Genomic DNA, 26,956 nt, shown 5'->3' with positions numbered 1-26,956 from the left:
GCAGTTTTTAGAAAGAAATGAGATTATTTTCCCAGCTTATGCTTGGAGTGGATTCCTCACCGAAGTCACACTCCAGGGCTTACAACCACAGAGACTAATAATGCAGGATGGGTGCCACGAGCCAAATCTCTCTTCCCGCAGAAAAAAACCTTGGGAGATAGAGAAGTAAAACAATAAATGGAAGATGAAGGAAAGGACTGGGAAGAATAAATGGCCAAGGGATAATTTCTTCTAACAATGCAGAAGCTGCCACAGCCTTCACAATGCCGCATACAGGCAAACAAAGCTTCTTGGGACAAAAGTGTCTGTTTTCTTCCAAAACCTTCAGTGGAAGGCAGTGTGCATTTGTGCACACTTGAGGCTGTTCCATAGGCTCCTACCAGCACCACTAGAACAATTTTGAGGATTTCTCTTGGAGGGATAGACTTATTTAAAGCTTTCCAGGTCTACCTCATCAAAAACTTCTACTGTGGATCATTTCATGTGCAGCATGCATAAAATAAAAATCCCCCTTCTTCCATTATGTCCTTGGAAAAGGTAGCCCTGACCTCTCCCATTTTTCCCTGCATGCCAGGTCAAAATTACAGAAAATTCAGATCTCCAGTGTCCTTTTTTCCCAGCGTGGCAGACCCCTCTCCCTCGCAGATGTCCTGCTCATCATTCCTCACCAGCCGGAACTGAGCTGCAGCTTTCTGGTGGCTACGGCACATATTTCAAATCGGTGGAGGGTGCTTAGGAAAGACAGAGTTTTCAATCTGGGGAAAAGCAGACGTGGTGAAAGCTGAGGTGTTCGTCTGGCCTGGCCCAGGAGTTTATGCAGAACCCATGGATTAGATCAGGCACTGGAGGTGGGGAGGGTGTTTAGACCCAGACACAAGACTGCTCCTTCTGGAAAAAAATAGCGTGTTCAGCTTAGATGAAGACCACTTTCCCTTTTCCAGAATTGTCTTTCTTTTTTATTTTTCTTTTCTCATTTCCCATGTGCTGCTGGTAGCTGAACTCCCCTAAGCCTTTTGGAGATGGATAGCTTCTCACCTCAGCCACTCACCGCCTCAGGAAATTTTGCTCAGGGAAGTGCCTCAGCTGGCCTCAGAGCAAGCTGAACCAACATCAGATATATAAGCTTCACTGCGTCTTACCTAGGGGTTGCCTTTGGAGGCTGGTAGGTTGGGAGAAAAAAATTAAAATGAAACATTTAATATTCTCTAAAAAGTCACTAGATCGTTGTTTCTACCTCAGTGCTTTATTAAGGGAAGGCTGCTCCTGTCCATCAGGAGCAACACGCAGTGCCCCACTTAGGCACTAATGCTCAGAAATCTCAGGGAAGTGAATAACAATAGAGGGGGAAAATGCCAAGTGAAAGTGGTCAATTCATAACACTGGCTTTCAAATATTAGTTAGTTTAATTAATTGAATGTTCAGTTACCCAAACACTTTGCCTTCTGTTGTAATGTAAACTAAATAATAGGTGAAAAAAAAAAATGTCCAGCTACAGCTAGGAAGCAAACAGAGAAGAAAAATACCTTTCGGGATAGGAGGTAGAAAAAAATTAGACATTTATTAAGGAAATATTTCCCCAGGTAACATTCAATTTCACATATGATTATTCACAGAAGACATGGGGTGGCAGTTCGAACGCACACATTGTTTTTCATCACTGGTTTAGATAAACAGTGCACTGTCATTAAACCATAATGGACTCTATCTGAGGGCTGTCTCTACGTTAAATACTAGACAATTTCTCTATTTGTCTGCCCCAGTGTTAAGAGGAGATTGTTGACTTTGAACCTTAATGAGGCATTCCTTTTTAGCATTTTAAAATAACATCCTCTTTATTATTTTTTCTTAGTATTTAAGCAGGTTGAATAATTTAACGAAGAGAATAATCCTCTAATTTCATTTTAATGAGGGTTTTGTAAAGTCAAGCCCTGCAGAGGTTTCAAAACTGTGTCATGAAATACCTAGACATTAAAACCAGGGCATGGGCAGTAAATACAGCAATGATGTGGCTGCCAAGGCCCTTCACTTTTGGTTAACTAAATCACAGAGAAGTCACAAAAAGAGCTTTAGCGAAACATGATTCCAAAGTCAATGGGACCTATGTAAGATTAGGCCTAAAGAGTGAAACTACGCAGATCCTAAAGCACGCCTGCCAAAACCAAGAGGAGATTCAGCACTCGCTGCATGACACCTGGATGGAAGTGTTTAGTCCCAGGGCATGGGTCCCAGAAGCCAGCATGAGTCTGCTCGATGAGAGCTGTACTGAGGCTTCTGGTGCTGGTACAAACTGTGTTTAACCATACACATAGCAGTAACCATGTGAATTGAGGTCAGTAGACTCCAACTTAACGTTAAGCACACACCAAAATGCTGTACTGAATGGGTACTTCTAAGCTCACATTCTGTCAGCTAATAAAATAACCAAATATACTGTGAATTTTGGGCCTGGTCATACATAACTTCCCTAAGCACGACCCAACCCAAAACATCCCCAAAGCCAACCCACCCCCCCAACCTACTTTCCCAGACGGTATAATGACATGCATTCCAGCATAGTTCTGCAAATCTGTTATGCAAGAACCGTGTTCCCAAAAACAGCCTCTGGCTATAGCGGTGCTGAAAATATGTTGTTATCTTTTTTATCAACAAAAACAAGGGAAAAAAACCCTTATTTGTAAAAATAAATGTCCAGGTTTTCATTTATACAGGAATGACTTTGTTGTGTGGTATGCCCTTCAATAAAATTATAGCTTAGGTCCACGAATGTGTGCATGTTTTGAGGTCTTATATTCAGTCTTATCCTTTCTTCATTTTAAAGGTATTCAATATGGTTAACAACCAGGAATGTAAATTACACACATACATACTCATGTACATTGCCTACCTAATTTTACAGCTCCTATTAAATGCTTTAATTACACACAATGTGTTATAAATAATAAGCCAGAAATGCATCTAAGTATTTTTTACAGCAACACCAGAAGCTATGAAACTCCTTAGAATATGAAAGGTCCTCGCTGAAAAATAGCTTTCAAAATTTACAAATGAAAAGTCTTTGAGAATTCAGACCCTTAGGTGGGATTGTATTTTTTTTCCAACTTTTAATCCACTTTACACTACATTAACAGAATTTTAAAAGGCCTGTGTTTTAAGGCCCTTGCTGTTATGCTAGTGTGCTCACATATTAAAAACTACAGTAGAAAGCCATTTCTTTTACCTAATTATGAAGAGAATGAAATTATTATACTTCCTCATAATAACTCAGCACTTCCCCAAATGCACATATTTTCATTATTTGATTGTACACTACTTATTTCTATCCCTTTGACCTTATTTCTTATAAATATGTTCTAAACTTCTGCAAGAGTATGGAAAGAATATTTAATACAAAGCAAAGTAATTATAGTCTGAAGGTTCTGAAATATAACCGAAGTGTGTCCCTGGGGCTATTTCCTGATAATTAGGTATGACATAAATAATCATGATTAATTATGTTTCTGGATAGTCATCTGCCTCCAATGAAATATTGTTATCCCTGATAATGCTTAACATAAAAAAAACCCACAACTAAGTGTGTTTAAACAGAATATTTTCTTAAACTTCATGTGCAACTCAGCCATACAGGCTATAAATGGCTTTGATGTTGCTCTGATATCTTGTGCCACTAGAATACAAATTCTTCATTTCTGAGAGCATTAAATAATATTGCCTGGCAACAAATCAAAATCCAGGAGATCACAATTACAGCAAATAATTTTATTTGATGAGTTTTTGTTAAATTGGTTTTGAACATGATCTTGAGGGTTTTTTTGTCCAGTTCGTTAGAGATGTGATAAATTGTTTACCTATTTATTACAACCCTCTGATTACAGATGTGCCAAGAAGCAGTATAGGCAGGTATGGGATCAGAGCCTGGACAAACGAAGATGATTTTAAAGAAACCTTTGTTGATTTTTTTTACGATGATTTTTGTGAGTACCTGAACTTCTGCGTGAGCTGAACTTCTGTTCTTTGAAAGAGTGCCAAGGCCCTTCCTGTTTATGTCCAGCACCTTCATGTAGTATGATTAATACACTAAGAGTGCCTCGAGGCTCATCTTAACCTGTACAAGACAGTGCCCTGCCAAAGGAGTATGGAAATAAAAATGAAAAGTGAAGAGCACAATTAGCAGCACTTTGCCCATGAAAAACCAAGGCGCCGGGGGTGCCTCAGAGCTTGACCTTCAGGACCGCACTTCCAGGCGAGCACTGACCCTACCGAGAGCAGTCCAGCCGGACTCGAGCGTGCCAAGCAGCACACCCGGGCTGACCCCTGGCAGACCACCGGCGAAGCCAGCCCCCACGAGCCCACTCACAGGCATCCCCGGCTGTCCCTGAAATGGGAGCGCGGTCGGGAGGCAGACCGTGCCATGCTGCTCGGGGCAGATCCAGAGACCCCCTCCTTCGGAGAAGAGTGGCCCCCGCTGAGAAGACGAGGAGTGCGCTTGCTGGGGAGAGGTGGTCACCGGCTGAGCTGGGCTTACCCTGGGTTCTCCGGGTGTGATGCGCTCACAGAAACACGGGTAGACCTCAACAAACCCAGAAACTGAAGCAAGGGTCAATTCTAGATGCTGTTGGCCCGTCCTTCTTTCCTTCTTCGTGTCGGCTGGTCTAGCCACGACTAGGTTGCTGCCCTCTTTGGCAGGGACGGTGGATGCAGAGTCACCTTCAGGCTGTAAGCAGCACACGTGCAATGAGCAAACGCGAAGATGACTGCTAATGCAGCAGGGTGATCCCTGGAGATCCGCGGCTTCAGCGGGCCTGCCGCTGGACGCACGGATCCCTAAAGTTAACGCAGAGGAGGTGGGGGAGAAAGGAGGAGTGCTCAGGTTTAAAGCAGCAGTCTTCACAAGCCACAAGGTGGAAGCAGAAAAGCCAGAGGGGTTGGCAGCTGTCAAGATGAGCAGGAAAATGGCTAAACAGGATGCTCAGGTGCAAAAAAACCAGCAGGAAAGAAGAGAGCATATTCTTAAAATACTGCCGTGGACCTAAAGAGGGGAGACAAGGACTAAAAGGAAGTAAAATAATAAAAAGCTAATAAAAAACCCACCTGCCAAGAGTGTCAATAAAATGACAGGAGCAAAGGCAAAGGACTTTTTCTTGGCAGCAAGAAGCACAGATGGTCAAATATAAAAAACATGAGCCTGTATGGGTTTTTCATCTGTGTTACATTTCCCGTAAATGAGTGCACAGGAAGAATGTGTACCTGGATTATGTTAAGTGTGAGCAAACTATGGATTTGTATTCATGAATATTCTCACCATAAAGCCATGTTAAAGATTTTTAAATCCTGTTCAGTTAGGTCTGATAGAAGCATCATAGACTAGCAATGTATTTGGTGAGGTGGATTCATGCAAGGTGGGAATGGAAGTATGAAGAATTCTGAAGAGATTTATTTTAAACATACTTGCACTTGCCACATCTTTGTGTCAGGAGCTGGGTAAAATAATACTGAAGCTAAGTTTGAAGCAAATCACAGAATTAGAAGGCATCACCAGTCACTCTGTCATTTTGCTAGAAGGCATTCCTCTATTTAACATACAAATTTGTACTATTGTCACTGACGTAATCCCTGCTTGTGCAAATATTCAATGAATATGTTACGAAGTTTCTGCTAACATTGAGTTGCCAAGCTGCAGCTGAACTCTGTCCACATTCTCAGTGACTGAGAGCACGCTATTCTTAATGCTGCTTGAAAAATAATTTACATGGCAGATATAACCAAGCCGTATAATTGTACCTGACTTTTGCAACTGTACTTTAAAGCCTAGTCACATCATTTGAAGAAGCATCTTTCAAGGAGACAATATTCTGAAGATAATGAAATCCCAGCAGAATAAAAACTGGGGAAGGTACCATGTCTGCAACCTCTAAAAGTGAGGAAGAATAGGGAAGTCTCTGCTGTCTTTGGGAAGTGCAGAAAGGAGCACACCCTAGCCCTTGGGTCAGCTGGTGAGCCTAGACTCGTATCCCTACCAACTCTTTAGAAGCAGCCTGGCCAAAAGCCCATTGTGTATCTTTATACTGATGCTCAGGCAAACTATTTCCTTGGTTTTGCTCAAGAGGAATGAGCTGTTTTGAGGCTGGGAAGACAACCAGGGGAACCACAGCTCAGGTCTGAAGCATGGAGTGAATCAAAGTGACACTGTAAATACACAAATATGAACCCAAACCAAGTAAAAAAAGAAAGTATCAAAACCTATCTCCATTCCAGCCTTGATGGGAACGGGGTCATTAGAAGTAAGTTACATGCTTTTTTCAACCATGGCCCATATTCAGCCCTACAGTATGTTTAAGCATTGTACATTAATTTAAAAAAAGAGTTGTGCAAGTGCACTTATGATCTGGAGTTGTCCCTTGAAGGCAGCCAGAGCTCTCTTTTCAGTGCAGAAGTTTCCTTGATGTTTTTTTCCTTTGTTGTGGCTCTGTTCTAGTTGGCTTGGTCAGCATGTACTTGCTTCCTTCTTTGTCATGTTGTTCTGTAATGAACTCCTATTTCAGCATGGGGCCGCTTCTCATTCTGCCTTATAACACAGGCATGTGGTAATTGGCTCCAGGAAGGAGCCAAAACATATGTTTCCTTATGGCACTAATTAATTAGTCATATGCACACTCAATACTTAATTGCTATTGTACACCCTGGCCTGTGTGACTTCTGTGAAAATATCTGACTTTACACCTATCTCAATTAGAAACACATGCAAAAGTGAAAAGTGCCTGTAGTTTCTACAAGCGAGAGAAGCAAAATTTCACTAGTCACACCATTAATTCCTAGCACATCACTTACTTTTAAAAAAAAAATCCTCTGTACTGTGCTCAATACATCTTCTAATGTAACCAAGCCTGGAAGCATAAAGCATCTGCGCTCTACTTAAAACTGCTGATACAACAAAGAAAAACCTCTTCCTCAGGACTACTGCTCCTCTCCTGTAGCATAACAAGTGCTAGTCAACCACAAGTGCTCCTCAGAATGGCTACTTTTAGTGCTTCTTACCAATAACAGGCAGAGGTTTTGCCCATTAAGGGTTTTATTTTCCATCTTACAATAGTGACGACCATTTGGAGTTTTGCCCATACCTCTCTGTGCTGAATTTTTAGGTATTTATAACATTTCTATGGTACTTACTGCCATATTACCAAAGCCCCTCACACTCATTAATCTGCTGTATAAATTGTTCCTTTGTTCATTTCTTAGATGACTTAGATCAAGACCACAGCCTCTTAAGCAGATCTAACAGGAAAAAAGAAATTGAGAGTAAATTAGATATTCTTATTTTCTCATTACTTTTCCACTTTAAGTGTTCCTGAAATAGCCAGAATGATTAAAACAAACAAACAAACAAAAAAGCCACAGGGCTAAATTTTACCCTTAAAAATGTATGGCTGACTGTGAATTTGGAGCTACTGGAGAGAGTCCAGTGAAGACGAAGATGATTAAGAGACTGGAGCATCTCTCCTATGAGGAAAGGCTGAGAGAGCTGGGACTGCTCAGCCCAGAGAAGAGAAGACTCGGAGGCACCTCATCAATATGTACAAATACCTGAATGGAGGATGTAAAGAGGACAGAGCCAGGCTCTTTTCAGTGATGCCCAGTGACAAGACCAGAGGCAATGGGCACAAACGAAACCACAGGAGGTTCCCTCTAAACATCAGGAAACACATTTTTCCTGTGAGGTTGACCGAGCGCTGGCACAGGTTGCCCAGAGAGGTTGTGGAGTCTCCTTCCTTGGAAGAGAGATGTGGTCCTGGGCAGCCAGCTGCAGGTGGTCCTGCCTGAGCAGGGGGGTTGGACAAGATGACCTCCAGAGGTCCCTTCCAACCTCAACCCTTCTGTGATTTTGTGAACTCCATAGGACCCAGGTCTGAATATGGCTCCAAATACAGAATGCAGATCATTTTATTTTAAAACCAGGGTAAAATATTGCGTGTCCTTCACGTCACTGTGCAGGCTTATTCTGAGAAGTGCATGGTTAAAGATAATTGTTACAGCAAAGTTCTAAGAGTTTGTGAGTTATTTGGGGTAATAACTTTACTAATAAAGTAGTATTAAACCAAAACTTTGAGATGCACTGGATTTGTGAATGGGAGCCTGGATAAATGGGCAGAATAACTGATGAACTCAAAGTAACTAATGCATTCAAAATATACCCACATGTAGGGATCTGATACACAAGCAGGATGGTTTACCAGGAAAGAGTTGTGGTGCTTGCCATCCTCAGCTGTCCATGTTCTCTGTGAGGTCCCAGTCCTCCATGGCCACACAAATCTCAGCTCATGAAGCAGTTGCTGGGTGACTTCAGCCTCTAAGCCAGCACAGTAAACAGGCTCCCACTTCTCTTAATATATCAGGGTGTTATATCTATAACTCAGAAACTGGTTATAGATCACTGGTAGGTGAGCAAATGAATGCCCTTGTATTGAGGGAAGAATGGCCAGCTGAAGTGAAAACTTTCTCATACCAACAACACTAACCTATGCCTGCGAACCTACAGAAGACTGAATCGTTTACAAGCAAAAGAGTATGTACAGAGTAGCATGAAATGTTTGCAGCAGAACCTGATATCTCAGAAACAGTATCGCCCAATTCAGGGGTTATAAACTTGCATCTAAATTCTGGTTTGTTCAGAATTTGCTACAACACACAAATAAGTAGTGAATGTGGATCAAAGTAGGATTTTATGCTATTCCATACCATTGCACCACTGCACAACATGAAAATTGTCAGTTCCCAGTGTTTTCTCAACCTCAAATTGCAAGCATAACTCAATGCCCGACTAGCTTGAGCCAGACCTAATTCCTGACAATCTCCTATCTTGTCATTTACACCTGTGCAATGAGAGGAGCAAATGGAACACTGAAGGGTGCTATTTTTCTCCCACTCCTTACAGAGATGTAAATGAGTTCAACAAAGTGAAAGGCAGTGAAGACAGTGGTGCAAACTCAGGGAAAATGAGTCAGGAATATAAACCCCACTATTCCTGCAGAAGGAAAATTATCAAAGAGAAGCAAATCAATAGGCAAGTGTAGAGAAATGGTAGTACGAAAAGAAGGGAAAGAGGAGGACTGCAGTTTGAAAACAACCATAGCAAAAGTTCCTTATGAGTCAGAGCACCAAACGAAGACCACCAACCAGTGAGTGGAACAACCCACTCTCTCACTGACAACACACATCACAGGTGTAGCTGCTGGGGTACAACATCTGAAATGAATGTAGCCCATAGAATTTTCCATAGAAAGTTGATTGCAACATTTCTGCTGCTTAGGAAAAAGACATTGGAAACATATATTGTGAAAGACCATTGAGAGTGTTAATGTCTAAACAAGATACATCCCAGAGAAGTATGTGTAGGAAACCTGAATATCTAAAGTGATGGGAGAGAGAGACTTACTGATAACCTTAAGTGATACTGACTTCATAGAAAAATCTTTCATCATCGCATTGGCCACTCTGCCCCTTTATTGAGCCAAGTAGTAAAATCAAAGTTAAATTTTAGAAGGTGATGTGTCCTAAGAAAGTGAGCTGACGAGAATTATAAAGGCTTTGGTTTCACTAGACTGAAAAACTGCACTGTCTGGAATTTCATTTTACATCTCTGGCACCAGTGGCCCAATGCATGAGATAATCACGTTGGTGACTGATGCAAGTCTGGCAACATCAGTGGTGGTATGTCAGTTTACATCATATCGTATAGTATGAGGATTTGAACTGGCACAGATTTTTTTTTCTAAGTTAATTATAGATCAAGTTTGAAGACCCCTCTGTGCATGCTTTTGTTTTGATTTTTCAGCAGATCTTGAAGTCAATGCATCTACAGTGCCTGAGTAGCTGGGCCTCTGTGTACACTTTTATTGTTCTTATATTGAATGAACCATAATAAGGACACTGGGAGAGATCTGTTATCACACAAAGGAGAAATTCAGTAGCTAGTTTCAGCTGAAATGGGGGTAACTTCCTATGTATCTTGGAAAACCTCCCTCCCAAAACCCCAGACTACTCCCATGTGCCCACTAATTTCTGTGGAATAGTCAGCTCTCATACTTCTTTCTGAACTCAACCACTTAGCTTATTGCAGATTTGGGGCTTAAACACCGTCCACACTGCAAGACAACAGCAGAACTCCTATTGGCTTCAAAGGGGGCAAAATCTCATTAATGAGAAATGCACTGGTCTTAACTTGTTTGAAAGAACTTGCTTCTTGTCAATGACTCAGTAGGACTATGCCTAGGGTCTGACTCTCCTGCGGGCACAGTCTACGCAGACTGCTCTCAGAGGATGCCAGGAAAAGTGAAATGCCCTCTGGGGGACCACCACCATCCTCCCAAATCTAGGAGTGTTGCTAAATTAGCATGTCCTCAAAGTGCTTGTATTGGGACACTTTCCAAGGGTCTAAGGATCTGCTCAGCTTGTGAATGTCTCCTTGAGATGCTCATTATCCCGATGCAAAATAATCATGTCTTGAGGGCATTTCAGCACTAACATGAACATTAAAAACACACACATTCACAGAGCAAAAGATTATAGCTACTTATGACTTAAAACCATGATGACTCAGTGCAGAATGAAAAGAGCCAGTCGCCTTCCTGAGTCCATTTGCCTTGAAAGATAATTAAGAGTTCTCAGAAGAGTTAATACATAAGGAGGAACTCATACTGAGTTTAGGGTTAGGAAGATATAAGCCTGTCTTATGCCCTTGCTGCATTTCCTTACTCAGGTATCCATATCAGCACCTAAGTGCTTGGAGGCTACAGGTGATGGATGCTTAATACAGGATTCCTTACTCTGCTGTGGAAGAGATCACAAAGGCCAAAATGTGCTCTCTTTTACACTTATAAGTCATTTCACAGAAATTTAGTTCCAAATACTGCGGGGGTAACGGAGGACCAGAAAACAAATGCCTGGAGTCCTGTTTTGGGCATTTTGCAATATTTACTGGTTTAGTTCCTCAGACTTTCCAGTTTCATTAAAATAATACAACACTGCCTGCTGTTCAGGCAGAGCTCTCTCTATATCTGTCTCTATTGTTCCCCTGTTGAATCAGTCCACAATAATTATGTGCAGAAATGCAAAGTAAAATTACTGTAGCAAAGGTGCAAATTCAGCCCAGAATGAAAAGGGGCATCAATTTCAAAGTCTATAACTACATACGCTTCAATATCAAATGCTCAACAGGAGGCCAAGAACTTCAATATTTATTGAGCACATTATGCTTTCTCATTACATAAATACAATCCTGTGCTACAATACAAACATATTGTTTTTACAAAAGACTTCAGATGATAGTATTTGAAATGTTGCATTAACATTCAGTTTAGCTTTAGTAGCCAGCACAAATGTATTAATTCACAAACCCTGAGGTCACAAGTTCTCCTAGAAAACACTTACATTTACTACAGCTGTATGTAATATTTGTAACAAAAAATAAAATATTCTAATATTGACGTTTCAAGAATGGATAAATCGGCAAAATAAATGTTCCCAGATGATCTGCTAACCTCTGCTGATTGTGCCAATTACCCTTTGCAGAAGTAATTAAAATAATTTGCAACAATGGAGAATGAATATGAAATTCATCTCCATTGCATGGTCATTGATCAGTGGAAAAGTAGTTGCACTTGAAAAGGATATTCTGAACATGGAAAAAATTATAATTTTCATCATATGGAGCAATTTAGCTTTTCTGGTATGTTAAACTGATCAATTAATGTTACATTTAGCATTTTTACACTTGCCTAGACTTGACAAGGAATTTATCGTAAGCTGACACATCATTTGCTTTTGGCAGATGTTGATTGCTCTCATCATTATTTTAAAGCAGAAAAAAAATTATAACTGCAAGAAACAAAAAAGAAGATTACATCATTTTCAGTCCAAATCAAAATATATTCTTGATTAGCTTTATGACACTGTTGGCTGTTTTTTCTCGTATGTTGTTTACATTATTTACTCAGAAAGTTTGTTGCTGCTGTGGCAACTTTCTGGAGGTAAAAAACGTAACAGACAAAATATTTTCCTTTATGCTTCTGACTAAAGGACGCAATGTTTTAACGTACATTTCCCTGACTCCCTGAACATCTGATGGCAAATACTAATAAAACATTCACACTGATTATAGTAAGTCAGGCCACTATAGTCATAGTGCCAAGTTATACCGGCTCTGTAAAGAATTTCACTGATAACTGTGGGGATTTGTCATATCACTGTGGGCAGACAAATTTCAGTCTCCCCATGAATGGGCAGAGGAGCCAAGATATGAGCCAGCTCTGAAATAGAAGCCATTTAATTAAAGTTAGCATGGTGCTGAACCCAAATTAGCAAGGTTTACCAAGAGGCCGCATATATTAACTTGAGCGCAGCATGGTGACAGGGCTATGTGCTTCCAGGCAAGTTTGCGTAGACAATAATCTCCTAAGGCACAATGCCTTCTGGAGGACCCAGCTGGCCAAAGAACAGGCAGGGCTGAAGGAGTTAAAAGGAAGGTTCTACTACCTCCTTCCTTATGTATCACTCTTACGCAAAAAACAAAAGAGGGAAATACAGCCCACTGATTACATGCAGTATTTAGTATTTCATCCCTGTTATATTCATAAACATGATTTTAATTTTATTGGGCAATCTATGCAAATGGAGATAAAAGGAGCAGCAGACTCAACAACTTTCTTGTCCAGCCCAGTCTTTACTGGGGTTACTGACAATCCTCCTAATGGACTGAATTCACTGACCATCAGGATCTATATCCAGTTGTTACAGAAAGCAAGCAATCTCATGCGAGAATATCTTTACGCTCAAAACCTCCACTATGTTATGGCTCCAGGTACCAGCTCTTCTAAGTTCCTACATTCCAAGCAGAGGAAAGGAAATGAGTTATGGGAAATTGAAGAAAACATCCTGTCCTGTCCCAGATGAAGTATGCAAAAACTGTGGTCTTACACTGCTTTGATATGCAGGTCTGGGTATTGCCATTAAAATATCACGTATGGCTGAAATACTTAGCATGTAGGCAATCCTAATTATCTGTTAAGTGCTGTGTAAACATCAGAAACAGCCATGATATTCCCTATTTACAAAGCAGTAAATCAAGGCCACAAAAGGTTATTGCCACTCTCATACAGCAAGGAACTATCTAGCTTTTAATTGCTCTTCTTGATCATTCTCTTTTTGGTTTATTTCTTTTCATCTACTTTATAACTTGGTTAGGGAAGAACTATATCTAGATGCCATCCCTAAAGTCCTTTAAATTTCATTCAAATCAGCAATCTAAATGTGAAACATGAGCCAAAATTTATAATTGGTGTTTTTCTAAGGGTCCAAACTGTTTCTCGAATCTAGGTACCTTCAAAGACTGGGACCTCTCTAGCTGGATACACATTTTTTGGTATACTATAGATTCTCTTTGTGATTAAATGGAAGACAATATGAAAATACAATCTGAATGGGAAGATAAGCCCAGAGAAAAGAATGGTGTATGTCAAAGGGTTCATTTACAACTTCTACTACGGACCAAGGTGAAGTAATCCAATAAAAATATTTTTATTTGGAACCACTTGTAGTTGTGCTTTTTTTTTTAAATTAAAATCAAAATTATTCTCAGAAAATTTATGTTAAAAAGAAATCAAAAACCTAAACTTCCTCTAAAAATGCCCCTAAAAATTTTTGTACTATAACCTCTTACTATGTATAAAGCTGAGTACATATAGAAGTCTCCCATAGTACCAGAAAGGAATTGATCAGTAGTCCCAGTAAATGTTTTTCATAAATCACTTTTATTAAAAAAAAAGAATAAAAGGTTCAAAATAAAACTCATGCAAATGCTACTATACCTGTCAACAATGAAAGGAAAGCTTGATAATTCAGGGTTTTAAATACCATATGCAAGTTACATTTGCACAGAGGATGGACTAGCTTAGGGAGTGGAGTTCCACATCCTGCAGCACGGAAGTCAGTAAGAATGCTTTCACTGACTTCAGACCACGTAAGATTAAACTCCTGGAGGAGGGGGCGGAGAAATGTCTATTTTTAAAATACTGCAACTTCTAAGCATCCAGATAAAGCTGCACATGGATGCATTATTTGAAGTAATGCATGATCACCCAGTTAAAGACTGTAAAATACGTAGACTGCAGTTATGATTACAAGATGTACCTCAGCTTCTGAAATGTTTAACTTCTGAGTGAATAACAGTGAAGCCATAATGTTGTATAACATATGGTCCTGTATTTAATGTTATATTAAAGAATGTGTGCGTGCATAAATTGTATATATAGGAAGCATATATAGATGGATACCTACCTATATATATGGATACACACACATAAAAATTTATATGCAACACAGTCACGCACAGTAATAAAAAGAATAGGTCAGGCTGGAGAAGTACTTCCAAAGCATTTAGCAGGAATGAGCATTTTATCTTCAAGTCTGCCGAAGTATTATGTCATTCAAATTTCTAAAGTGAAATGGAAAATACGCATGAGACTTGGAACTTTAAAAATAAACTTCCTCACAGAGAATTTCACCTGTGGAATCAAATGCCTGCTATCTGAATTTCCAAAGCAAAAAAAAAAAAAAAAAAAAGCAAGGGTTGCACACAGAATTAGTTGCGTCAAAGGAGACTTAAAGCTTTTCATAACAATGACACAGAGGATGCAATTTTCCTGTTGCAAAGACAACAGAAAGGCATTAAATTAGCAGGAAATTCAAAATAGCAGCTTCTTAGAAATGTAGAGTACAACTGAGTATGCAAGACTACAATACATTGGGACTTCTACCTGAGGAAGGTCAAGTCTTCAATGTTAACTCAGGTTGTGTGAGGAGATGTGAATTCCACTGAATTCCACCATTCAGTATTTCAAACGTTATTTTGTTCTCAGGACCAGTGATGCACATAAAAAAAAAGGTTGCTAATTATCAGTGGTAATAATTATACATTTAACAAGTTACCATCATACTTCAAAAAGTTCACACTAATGCGTGGATAATTATTGGCCTAATTAAGTATCCGATATTGCATCTACACACAAAAATGAAACATTAGTTAAGAGTGTGACAGCATTTTTTATGTTAGATAAAAGGAAGAGGTAATTTGGATAACTAATGCCCAGACTGAATTTATTGCACACAGCTCACAAAAAGCAGGTAATTTCTATTCTTCAAAACATTTTAGGAGCATATTTTCTCCCACCTCTCTCTCTCTTTAGTGTAGTTTTTAGCTGCACTTTTTTTTTAAATTTTTTTTTTCCCCCCAGAGGTGAAATCAAAGAATAAACATCAAGAACTCCAGAAACCTGAGAAGTTTGGGGTTGGGGTTTTTTGGGGGGGTGGGAGGGGTCTTGTACAGTCCCCCTACACTGAGAATCCATCAGCTTTTGCATGGTAGAGCACAGGGTGCCTTGTGGTGTTTCAAGCTGTAGGAGCTGATGAAATCATACAGTAAACAAGAATGTCTCGCAGACACAGAGATACGCGATTGTAAACATGGTTTTCATCAGATTGTTGCTTCCGTATTAATTTTCCTCCTACCATTGCACAAGGCATGTAAAGCCAGGTTCTGTGATAACATTAATTTATCCTCATTGTCATTTGGGCCTCGGCAGTGAAAGAGGGTAAATTGCAGGAAGGAAGACAAAGCCTCCCTACTATCCTGCAAATGCCATGATTTCAGAGTTTTCCATTTTTATTAGCATCTGAAAGAATTTCCTGGGCCAAGATTACTACATTTGATCAAACACAGCACTAAGTCACCTTTGCTTGAACGTCTCCCTATTACTGGCCAATAATAGAAAATTATACAAGCCTAAGGAACAGCCTGTTTCTATGACATTTTCCCAACTGAGCTTTCTCCTTTTTCTCCCCACTCACGACAGAGTTCCCTCCACACTAGGCAGGCTGCATAATCAGTTCTCCCATAGAGTCATGGAGCCTATGGAAAATATACTGTCCCTTTCGCTGTAGCTTCTCAGGAATGCCTAAAGCTTTAGGAGAACTTACTTGAACAGAAATGCAAAAGAGTATATGAACCCAGTCCTGAGGCTGCCAAACCCTAGCCAGGCTGCATAGCTTTCTACCAGTCTGTGCATCTCATATCTGTCTCTCTCTGTGTGCAGGACCTTGAGAGAAACATCAGGATTCGCAACATTCCAGCGTGAAACTACTTTAAATGTACCACTGCTGTTTAACTCCTTGTATTCTGGTCCAAAAAACATTGCCTATACCATTGCCCTGCATCCGTGAATCTCCTGCTGTTCCCTCCATACTCAGCAACAAGGCTTCAGTATTCAAACGTTTGTTTTAAAGCCTCTTTGAAAAGCAGACTGGAAGCTTTATAATGTTTTCAGCTTAGAGTTTGCAGGACCAATACTGAGACCACATGCAGCCTCAGGTACATTTATTTTACAAATCCCTAAATACACACACTCCTCTCATACCCTGGGACCAGTGTCTAGTAGGAAGCTTTTCTCACCTGTTTCTAAAACGAAAGGGCATTGCAAAGACTGAGAGCCGTACTCTTCCTTTCACTCATGGCAACTCTGTCGTGTGCCGGATAACTGAAATAACATCCTTAACAGCTGAAATTGAATCTTTCCATACTTGTATATACATATTCTATCAATAAAAAAAGTTGAAATTTTAAACTATCATGCTCTTCCTACAGCCTCCTTCCATCTCCTGATTATTCAGTACCCTTCATGGGCCCCAAGGATGCTCCTGAAATTGCTCCCTTACCACCGCATGCAGAGCTTATTGGTGGCAGCAGTTAGGGGAGCCCGGAGACAGTCTCCGGGAATGCAGAGAACCTGGAGACAAACCAGACTTTCTATACTATAGGACCAAGGAAGGGGGGGAAATGACAGATACTTCTCCTTCTGGAATGTACTTAAAAAACTTTTTCCAATCCCTGTGCAAAATCTAAGGTTATGCAGGGCTGAGACTGCATCCCCTGCATTTCTTTCACCTGACCACTGCCCCACCCGTGTTAGGGGTACATTAGAGCACTGTGGAATGAACAAATGAATGACCCCATTTTAGCAAATGCTCTAAATAAGGGTCCCATACCCCTCCTCAGGTATCAGTGGGCTTTGCATCAGCCCATATTCGCTTCATGCTGATCAGTTTGGATGCACCTTTTCTCCTCACTTCAGTACAACTTGACCACAGGTTTCAAGCTGAGCATAAGCTTAAATGCTTTGCATAGGGACAGGCTTCATTAAATACACAGTTTAAGCACGGATTCTTAAATGCTTTTCGGAATCAAGGAATAAGCAATGCTGGAGGCATGTTACCCAACCCACTATGTTTTCTTGTGCCTACATTTTTATCATGTATTCCTCTGCCTTTTGAACACATCGTGTCATGTTTCCATATGTTTAAGCTGGGCTAGGGATAACAATGGAAACATGGGCTAATTGCTATTACACTTTTTATGGCATTCAAAATATAATAACAGAATACACTGCTTTTTCAAGTAAAAGCTTCAGATGGGTATGCCACAAATTATACATCTGTAGAAGCCACTCCTACTTAAGGAACTTTTCACGAGTCTTTCAAAGTTAAACAGATTACTAGAAGAAATATCCTCTCTGAATTGCAGAATGAGTCAGCAATACCTACAGGTTTTTGGGGACTGGGCTTTACAGAGGTTGCTTTTGCTTAAGCCATTAGCAACTATTAAATTAATTCTCTTCATTTCACATTGTATACAGCTGATAGAAAATGCGGGGAAAAGGCAGTCTTCAAGGCAGTCCTCAAGGCATTAACCCCTTCACGCCTCAGGATGTTTTTTATGCTTGAAAGGAATTTGATGATTTCAGCTTTCTTCTCCTTCTTAACTTTGCCTCCATTAGGACTGCTTGCATGAATAAGGGGTTGCAGAAACTGGCCCTTATATTGTAATGTAATCACCGATTGATTCAGCTCTGCAATCAGCCACTCATCTGTGATGATCATTTCAGGGTCCTGCCAAGAGTTTCTGGAAGGCTCTGTGCTAGCTCTCTACTGATCACATAAACAACTAAAAAAGTTCCTTATATATTACTTCGCACTAATTCATGTATCTTGTTCTGAGGGGAGGGAGAAAGAATCATAAGGAATCATAAAGAACACTGCTTCTGAACATTAATAAAATACCGATGCATACCATCCCCAACAAAAACCGAAAAAGTAAGATTTAAAGAAGGGAAATGGTCTGTGGTTTGGAATGTATATTTGGAGAGAAAAGGGATATCCAAAGATCAGCATCTCTGAGAACAGCCCATTTACCAATGTCTAAACAGCTAATAACTGAATGTAAAAGTGTCTACTCAATCTAATAAAAATGTACTATTATATTATTTACTACAGCATAAACTTTAAAACATTAACATGAAGAAGGTAAACAGAAAACTGAATATTTACTGTGTCAAAGACTAACCTTACTTTCCAAAGTTTGAGTCAAATATTGCTATTAATAATACTGACAAGAATATTTCCCCTGGCGTGAGTGAAATTACTCTGAGTTAGAGCATACAGAAGCACTGAATTTAGCTCTTTGTCTCTTGCTTTATGATAGCCATCTCCACTGACTCCCTCATGCTTTGGACACCTGGAAAGAGCCATGGACTCTAGTATTAGCTAATGGCTAGGACTCTCAGTTCTGTGTATGGGGTGCCACAACATCTTATTTCTGGTATACCTACCCCGCTGGAAGTGCCACTGCTATTTTCTTGTTCAACGGTTTGCATCTGGTACTTTCAGCAAATGTTGCCCTCACCCTCTATACCCTAAAATGATAAATGCATCACTTGGAGACTGTATCCACCATTTCCTGCCTAACACGTCTCTCTTAAAAGGTGGCATAACACTTCAAAATTGGGAAATAAACATCCCACAAGGAATTCTGAAGAGGGAAGGACATGTGCAAGTCCAACCATGCAGTGAACTAATCTTTAACCACAAAATGCCAATGCCCTCTTAAAATACAGATCAACCCTACAACGCGGCACTAGCTAAACAACTAAATATAAACCACACAAAGCCACCAGTGGTAGAAACTCCTTGCATCTGCTCAATCGTTAATAGTTTTTCTCCAAAACTGGAGTAGTTTTCCATGGTGCTAATAAGAACCCTTACTAGCACGCTTTCCAGACGCTTGAAATCTAGCATCAGTGGAAGTGCCAAAGGCTGCATCCACACTGCTAAAAGTACCCACCTCAGACAGTAGTCCATGGATCCCTGGCCAAGTAATGCAGACTGGCCCGTGTCCACTCTGCAGGTGGCTTTCATCTCTAGAGCAGGCTGACAGCACGCATGCTTCAGAGCACTCAGCCTGGAAGTGTTCAGAAAGAGAATGTCAACTACAGCAACTTTGTCTAGGTCTCAAACGCAGGACAGGTGTACTCTGAGTGCACCCTGCACTCCTCATTCTTTATTCTTCACATGAGAGGATCCTTTGCAGGATGCACCAGTTCTCCCCCAGCTCAGATATCCAGATGTTTTTGCCCTGGAAGGTAGAACGTGGTTGAGGGGTGGTGGAGCCCCAGGCGTTGTCCTGCAGTCCATTCCCTGTGCAGTCAGGGTACACCACCCCAGAACTCCTCCACAGGCAAGGCAGTGCGGCTGCAACACTGGTAACTGACTTTCCCATGCCAACGTCCATGGTCTGGGCACTTTTGCACCTGAGACTTCTCTTTCCTAGGCTATAGGAAGTAATAAATCCTATTTGTGATTTTCTGGCTATCTTAGGAGCAATTTGGGGGCCAAAGAATCTAGACTGGGATGCATCCTGGAAGTCCAGAAATTTCCTGCATGACAGGTTGGGTTTTCTGTGCCTAGAAGAAGCCACAAAAATCCTTCAGAAAACGTTTATAATTGCATTCACTCCTTACGCAGCTTACTACACCAGCTGGAAGCTGAATTTCATACCAGTGGTCAGCAGTGTACCTCCTGAAGTGAGAAGATCTGTTTTACAGCCAGGGGCACAATATGACCTATAATTATTAAAATCCAGAAGAGGATTCAACTCCCTTTTGTAAGCAGTATCACTGACTATTCATGTGAATTACTGCTTCTCAGTAAGGGAAGTAAAACACTTACAATCCCTTTTCACATCCAAAGCAAATAGCAAGCTCTCATATCCAACAAAAGTTCCAACCATATTTTCATAATTCAACCTGGTTTTCCTCAAAATGGGGAATATCAGTAATTCTCAAACTCTGGAAAGCTTTTCAAATTAACCCATTTTATTGTTGTAAGGCCAGACTTTGAAAATCTAAGTTGCATTTTGCTGCCCAAGTACTTCCACTGATCCTATGGGACTGCTCTTAGCATATGTTATCATTTGGTGTGAGTAAATCAATATCCAGTTGGCCATAAATTGTAGTAATAGATCAGATTTTACAGTGATAGTTCAGAGGTAACTGCATAGGGAAGTTCATCCAGTTTTGAAAAGTGATGCAAGATATAAAGGTATTAAAATCTAAAGCTCCCTCTCATTACCTTAAAAAAGGTCTGAAATTTGGAAAACTTTCAATAATTTCTCATTATTTCTGTAGATTACTCATAATTGGATCCAAGAATAAAGAGGAAAAAAATCAAGCCAGTACTTAACTTGAAGTATTAACTACACATTGTTCTCCTGTAAGTACTCAACAGATCTCTTCTTGTTAAAATTATGGCAAACTGGCACGGTAGTTCCCTTCTGAATCAACATTCATTTCTCTCCCCTTCCCTTCTGAAGACTGTTACATTTTGAAGTCACAAATGATTATTTATTTAGTCCCCTATAAAATGCATGCATGGTCCCAAAAGCCAAAATATAACGCTCTGCAGTACTCACGAATGCAGTACTCATTACTACAAATTATTAGATCACTTAATCTTCTTTGCCAGTTCCTTCTTTAAAAAAAAAATATTCACAGTCCCCCAATACAAGCCTAAAATACAAAACAATAAAAATAACAGTAATAATAATGATATGTTTGCTTGGTCTTTTATGGCACAGAAAACAAATGCCTGCTGACTTGTATTGCAGGGATATACACATTGCAAGTTGATATATGGCTGAGTCAGTCAGTCCCTTACCCTGAGGATGCTCAGTCTGGGTAGAAAATATTCACTTGGTTTTTAGGATCTGGAAACAACTACAGCAATCAGAAGATGAAGCCATGTTGTTCCTGCTTTGAGGTCTTCCCTTTAAGATGAAATAAAAGTCTCTCAGACCTTTGACTCAGAAGGCCTCTATACCGAGAGCGGAATCATTTGGCTGGACTTCTTTCCTTTGTGCAACCAACCATGCATTGCCTGGAACAGTGAAACAGTGCAGCACCAGCCTCCAGGCTGATGCCAAATCCCACTTGGGATGCTCACCTTGCCCTGGCTTTGTAGCATGCCTTATCCTGTTTCTCAAACCCAGCTTCTGCTCCAAAGAGCTATTCATTCACCCGACCTTTCTCATTAGTCCTTTCTTGTGTACCAAGGACTGTTTTCCTTCCATTACAGTCAATAAGAGTAAGCATCTGATTACAAAGGGAACTTCCAAGCAAGAAAAGACAAAAGCAAAGGCATGCTCTGCATTCTCCATCACTCAAATCATGATAGAAGTAAGACAATAAAATACAAATTCTTCTCATTCTCCTGGAGATTACTATCAGAGGTGATGTAAAAAGAATATGGGCTGTACGGGTCTTCAGAAATCCTTACAATGGTGATTAAATCAAATTAATCTCCTAATACCTCCTGGGGTGAAATCACTTCATTTACTTAGGCTACCAGTCAACTGGAGCTGAATCAGGTGAGCTCCGAAGACTTCATATTTCAGCTCTGTGCACTGACGGAAAGTAAGAAATTCTTGGTAGGTGTAGACAGTATACTCCAACCCTTTTCCTCAATTTGGACATCTGAGAATTCCTTGCATACAAGGAAAGACTGTTCAAATTAGAAAGAAAGTTTGCAACTTCACATGTCAAGAAACTCTACTGCAACTGGTGTGGTGATGTTGGAACCTAACTCACTTAAAACCCAATTGATTCTTGGGTTGGGTATCTCTAGGAAAAAAAAAAAGAGATGGAAATAGCAAACTGGGCCTTCCTTCACTTGTAAAAAGTCTGTGGGGTCCTGGGGTTTTGTGAGTGTTAACATCGAGCATAAGAGTTATGATTTATTTTGGTTGTAGCAACAAGAGTACACCCATACACAACAGCCATGGGAAGCAGTAATCATTATTTTTTTGTATTAGTGTATTTATTCATTACCACACCTGAGGGAGTCAAAGTCAAAACCAATGTGTAATATGGCAACACAAACCTACAGGTTTTTACATTATGGGAAATGCAGGCAGTGTCTCCAAGTCTTTGGACTTAAATTCTGGGAGAAGACCCTTCTGGGAGCAACAGTGACATTTGTGGCATCTTCTAAAAATATTCTTAGAAAGGGCCTCTAATTAGTCACATGCTCTCTCTTTATTTTACTGTGAAATGGAGTAAACTTCAGGTTTTCAGCATAATGTATTTTCTGTCAACCACTGTGCTGCAGAATCACTTATGAAAAATAGGTAAATCAATTTTGGAAGGCAGAAACTGAAATGTTGGATCAGTCTAATCAAACCAGAAGAAGGTAGGTGGCTTCACCTTCAGGAAGCAGTTGTGATATAGCCTCTCCTTTTACCTTCTTTGTCAGGCAAAGGCAAAACCAGCTTGTTAAATAGGCTGAAATTCCTAAACCATTCTTTCACTCCCACTCTTTCAGTACCTTTTAGTGCATCAAACAATTATGCAGAGACTCTAACACAGGCTATGTAACATATGTTGGGAATATACACTAAAAGAATCTTATTAGCTGGCTCTATTAGCTGAAATAAGCAGGAGCAAAATAGTTAGTAAGCTCAATTCTAGGTGTGGGGCATTACACATCCCACAGAGATGAACAGAGAAAATTCACACCTCTCTTAAATGCTGTCGGAGTGTAGGCTGGGGAGAATAATACAGCACTGGGTTACACAAAGATCAGGTACTGTGCAACAAGGGAAGGTGGAAACTCAAGCAAAACCACAAAAGCTTAATTTCTGAAGCTAAATTTTGCAACAGGGTCAGACTCCCATGTCACTGGATAGCTGAAGAATCCCAGGAGACAGCCAGCCACGCACAGAGCAGTACATTGCAGGTCTTCGCAAACTTCCCACAGAAATCTGCACTAAACAGGGAGACTTTGGCCCTTGCACAGCTCTTCATTTCTTGCACCTGTTCCTCATTTCCAGAAACAAGTAGTAACTGTTATGAAGGACCAACCACAGAGATGGCGTCCCTCCTTGTCCCATTTGCCATCTAAGTCAGAGTCACACTGAAATCCGCAGATGCCACAGGTTCCTCTCTGGATTTAAATAAAATGGGAAGAAAGAATTAAAAGCAGAGCCAGGGAAGCTCTAGAGTCAGACTTTCCTGAAAAGAGTATGAGAGCTGGAAATGAAGTCTAGAGAACTGCAAGATTTCAAGACCAGACTTTTTGGTTCCTGTGTTCAGACTGGGAAACGGAGACGAGCCACACAGCAGAACGCATTGGGCTGACAGTCCTAGAGGCAAAGCTTGACACAGGGAGGAGAAGTTCTTTGCAGAGTTCAGCCTGTAACTACTGCCTATCTAGCCAGTAAGGGGAAAAATCAAGTGCTACTCCTCACACATGGCCATCACTTTCCCCATGAGTAAGCAAAAGGAAGGAATTTGGCAACCTGGGCAGGACTGCCACCCCTGCCAAACCTACTGAACCGCAAAACAACTCTCCCCAGGGATTCTCAGGTATTTTAAAATCGTCTAAACTGAATTGACAAGACCAGCTGCACCATTCAGAACTGCAAAAAGCTTTACAGTGTCTAGCCATCCACCAGCATCTCAGACATGGGTTTTTCAGAATCGAATTTGAGTTGGATGAGAGGGAATTTGAGAATGCATGGATTTTTCCTGCCTGGGAAATCTAAAACTTAATTAGACAATAACCTACCACTGCTTTATTGTTGAAGGAAAACAACATGGGGGGTCCATATTCCCTCTTGCAAAGAAAAATGTACTGATGGGTCTGCAGACACAAGACAAGCATAGATACTTTTTTTTTTGTTACAGCAGAAAGTCCCTGCATACTCGTTAGGTCCTTCATGAAAGGGCTTGACTAAAATCTACTTGACAAATGTGTACTCAGAAGTGTTCTCAGGGGTTTGTCTAATCTTCATTAGCAGCTCAACCATTTTTAATACCAACTTTGGGGACAGGTGAGGAGGGAGGGAATCTCTTGCCAGCAATTACTGTTGACAAGGGATTTTTTTTTTTTTTTTGGTGTGGAACCAACTTAACATGGACCAAAGTGTATGTGAAGCAGTTAGGAAGAAATGAAACCTCTCCATACAGACACCCGTACTTGTGACTTAGAAAAATATCAGTCTTGACCCACTAGTATCTATGGACAAGTACAACGTGGCACCTACTAGTGTCAGATTCTTGATCTAACAACTCAAGTGGAGAAAAAAACAGGACTTTTTTTTTTTTCTTGGGCACAAAAGTGAATGAGCTGTGGTCTTATGTAATTCTGGTTATACAGAATAGAGATATTTTATTCCTATCCTATTTATGGGACCAGATCCTCCTCTCTAGCACACTTTATACCCGATAGGAGATTTTCTGACTGTATAAAGCCAGCATTGATGACCTGACACTGTGTGTTCCTGAATTGTCTTCCCCCTTCCCAAGGTACAGAGAGAGCTCTGACAGCCTGGGACAACCAGGGATCCATCCGGGATCCAGTCGTCACTGTCCTAAATAAAGCAGCCCAGGGATTAGACACATTTGTTCCAGGAGCCAAAATAAAGAAGGAATAGAAAGGTGACAGAAATTCACTCTTGTCCACGGAACAAAAGGGGTAGGCATATTCTTCACAAACACATGAAGAAGGAAATGCATATGGCATATATGCACTTACTTTAGACTGCAAAGTCTACTGACACTTTTGTCATGTCTATGGAAGACTTTGATGTATCTTAATGGAGAGGGTGACTACACAAACGTATCGAGGGCAATTTTGCCCTGGAGTAGTTTTTACACAGCTCAGAGGAGCACCACGCAAAGGATACAGAGCCAAGGGTGACCTAGCTAACTCCAGAACCAAAATACTCACAGCCACCAAGGGTGTGAGTCTCAGCTAATAAACTCTTTTGAGTGGTTCAGCTTGTTTTCTCATGCACAGTGCAATATCTTGCTTTTGGAAGCAAAGTTATTGTACCTTCATCTGATTCTTTGCCAACCCTTACCAGAAGGACCAGCTTCACTGATACTCTCACCTACAGGCACGATTTTGCTCTTTCACTTCTTTAAAATGAAGGTATTGTTTGAAGGAACGGAGCTTAATTCATTTGTGTAAAAACAGTACTAGGTCAGAATCTGGTATCTATTCTTCAGAAATAACCAGAATTTCTCTTTCTCTGCAGAGAGAGGTAAACACTTGATTTTCCTTAGCTGATAATTCGAATTAAAAATGTCTACAATTCACATCAGATTAATTAAGTTTTATGTGAAAGTACATCTATTTTACTTATTAATGTATTTAGTTTGCACAACTCCGGTTATAAATATTGATCTGTTTGGATCATTAACTGCAGTGCAGTTTTAAAAATAGAATGATTAAATTCAATAAAACCTAAATTTAAGAATAGTGATTTTAGGCTTTTAATACAGCAACCATCAGCTTAGTGCAAGCCAGCTGGATTGCAGAAGAAACAGCAAGCTATGAGGCTGTTTCCCACAGCAGCTTCTGAAATAGAGATTACAAGTGTATCATTCAGCTGTTAATAAGAATCATGGTTTCTTCTGCTAGTTTACTAGTGGCAAATTGGCTTAAAAGAGTCACCTTAAATGGATACTGTAGGGTAGCCTGTGCAAAATGTCTTTATTGGTTAAATGAGAGCATTAACCTTAGCAGTAATATGAGTTCTCACCCACATACAAAGTCACCGGTGTGAATGGCACTTGGTGTTACAACTCGGCGTTACAACTCGGAGACCTCTGCATTCTGTATCATCTGAGACTTCCAGGCACTGCACTCTGGCCACAGACAACCAAACCCTTAAAGATCGCAAGGGCACTGAAAGGTTAATGACTCTCTGTGTGTCGTTAGCTTGCAAAAAAGGTAGGAAACTCCGGTGGTAAGAGAAGCACGCACAATGAAAAGGGGAAGGAATAAATAAATTCCACTTTCCTAGCGAAAAATAAATCCATCTGTGCACGTTGAGGAGCACTGCGGCAGAGGAAAAGGCCTTGGAGTGCTACCCTAGACTGAAGGGAGCAAGGTGTGCTCCCCGAGGCAGGAAGGTGGCAGCCTCTCCACCCAGAAAGTGGCAGCTGAAGGAGTCCTGCGCCTCCTTCCACCTTCCAGCCTCCCTTGTGCAGGTACATGCAGTGCATGGGCTGGCACACAGCAAATTAGGTGCCTGTTGAAAACAAAAATTTAAAGCAGTCTAAAGGAAGCCCTCATATCAACATCTGGGCGAATTAATATTTGTCTTGGGTTGACCAAAATTTACTGACATTGATTATAATGTCTGGAAAGGAGATATGCAGTTGGACATTTCACACATTATTCTCCTTCCTCTCCTTGCCAACTGAATTTCCCACCTATCTTGCGGATGTACTAGTGATACAGTATAATTTACATTTTCATTCCCTCTGTTCTCCTTAAGGCTTTGGTTAATCATGATCAGAGTACAGTGCCTACAAGATCTAGACGACACAGAATGCAGAGTGATAGCAGTCTTAGGGGTGAAACCAAGAAGGAAACAGGAGTTTGTCCAAGCTCTGTCTGCAGCCGAACTGGTATTGATGTTAATGGTTGGCAAAGAAGACTCAAGGAGACTTTGTTTATGATTTGTAGGGTGGATGGCACAGAACAGTACAAGAAGTGAGCACCTTCCAGCTCA

General features: G+C 40.5%; 1 long non-coding RNA gene across 1 annotated transcript in view; it reads right to left on the bottom strand.

The window, feature by feature from the left end:
- LOC138685707 (uncharacterized) overlaps positions 1–26,956 on the bottom strand; it is a 68,247-nt gene that overhangs the window by 9,021 nt on the left and 32,270 nt on the right. Inside the window, exons 2-3 of the long non-coding RNA XR_011325097.1 lie at positions 19,419–19,510; positions 19,220–19,336 (exon numbers count right to left, since the gene is read on the bottom strand). This is a non-coding gene — a long non-coding RNA (uncharacterized lncRNA). The remainder of the gene's footprint in view (positions 1–19,219; positions 19,337–19,418; positions 19,511–26,956) is intronic.

The sequence above is a fragment of the Haliaeetus albicilla genome, chromosome 6 (genome assembly GCF_947461875.1).
Source record: "Haliaeetus albicilla chromosome 6, bHalAlb1.1, whole genome shotgun sequence".
Classification (NCBI taxonomy): Eukaryota; Metazoa; Chordata; class Aves; order Accipitriformes; family Accipitridae; genus Haliaeetus; species Haliaeetus albicilla.
This window is presented reverse-complemented; position numbering and strand designations above follow the sequence as displayed.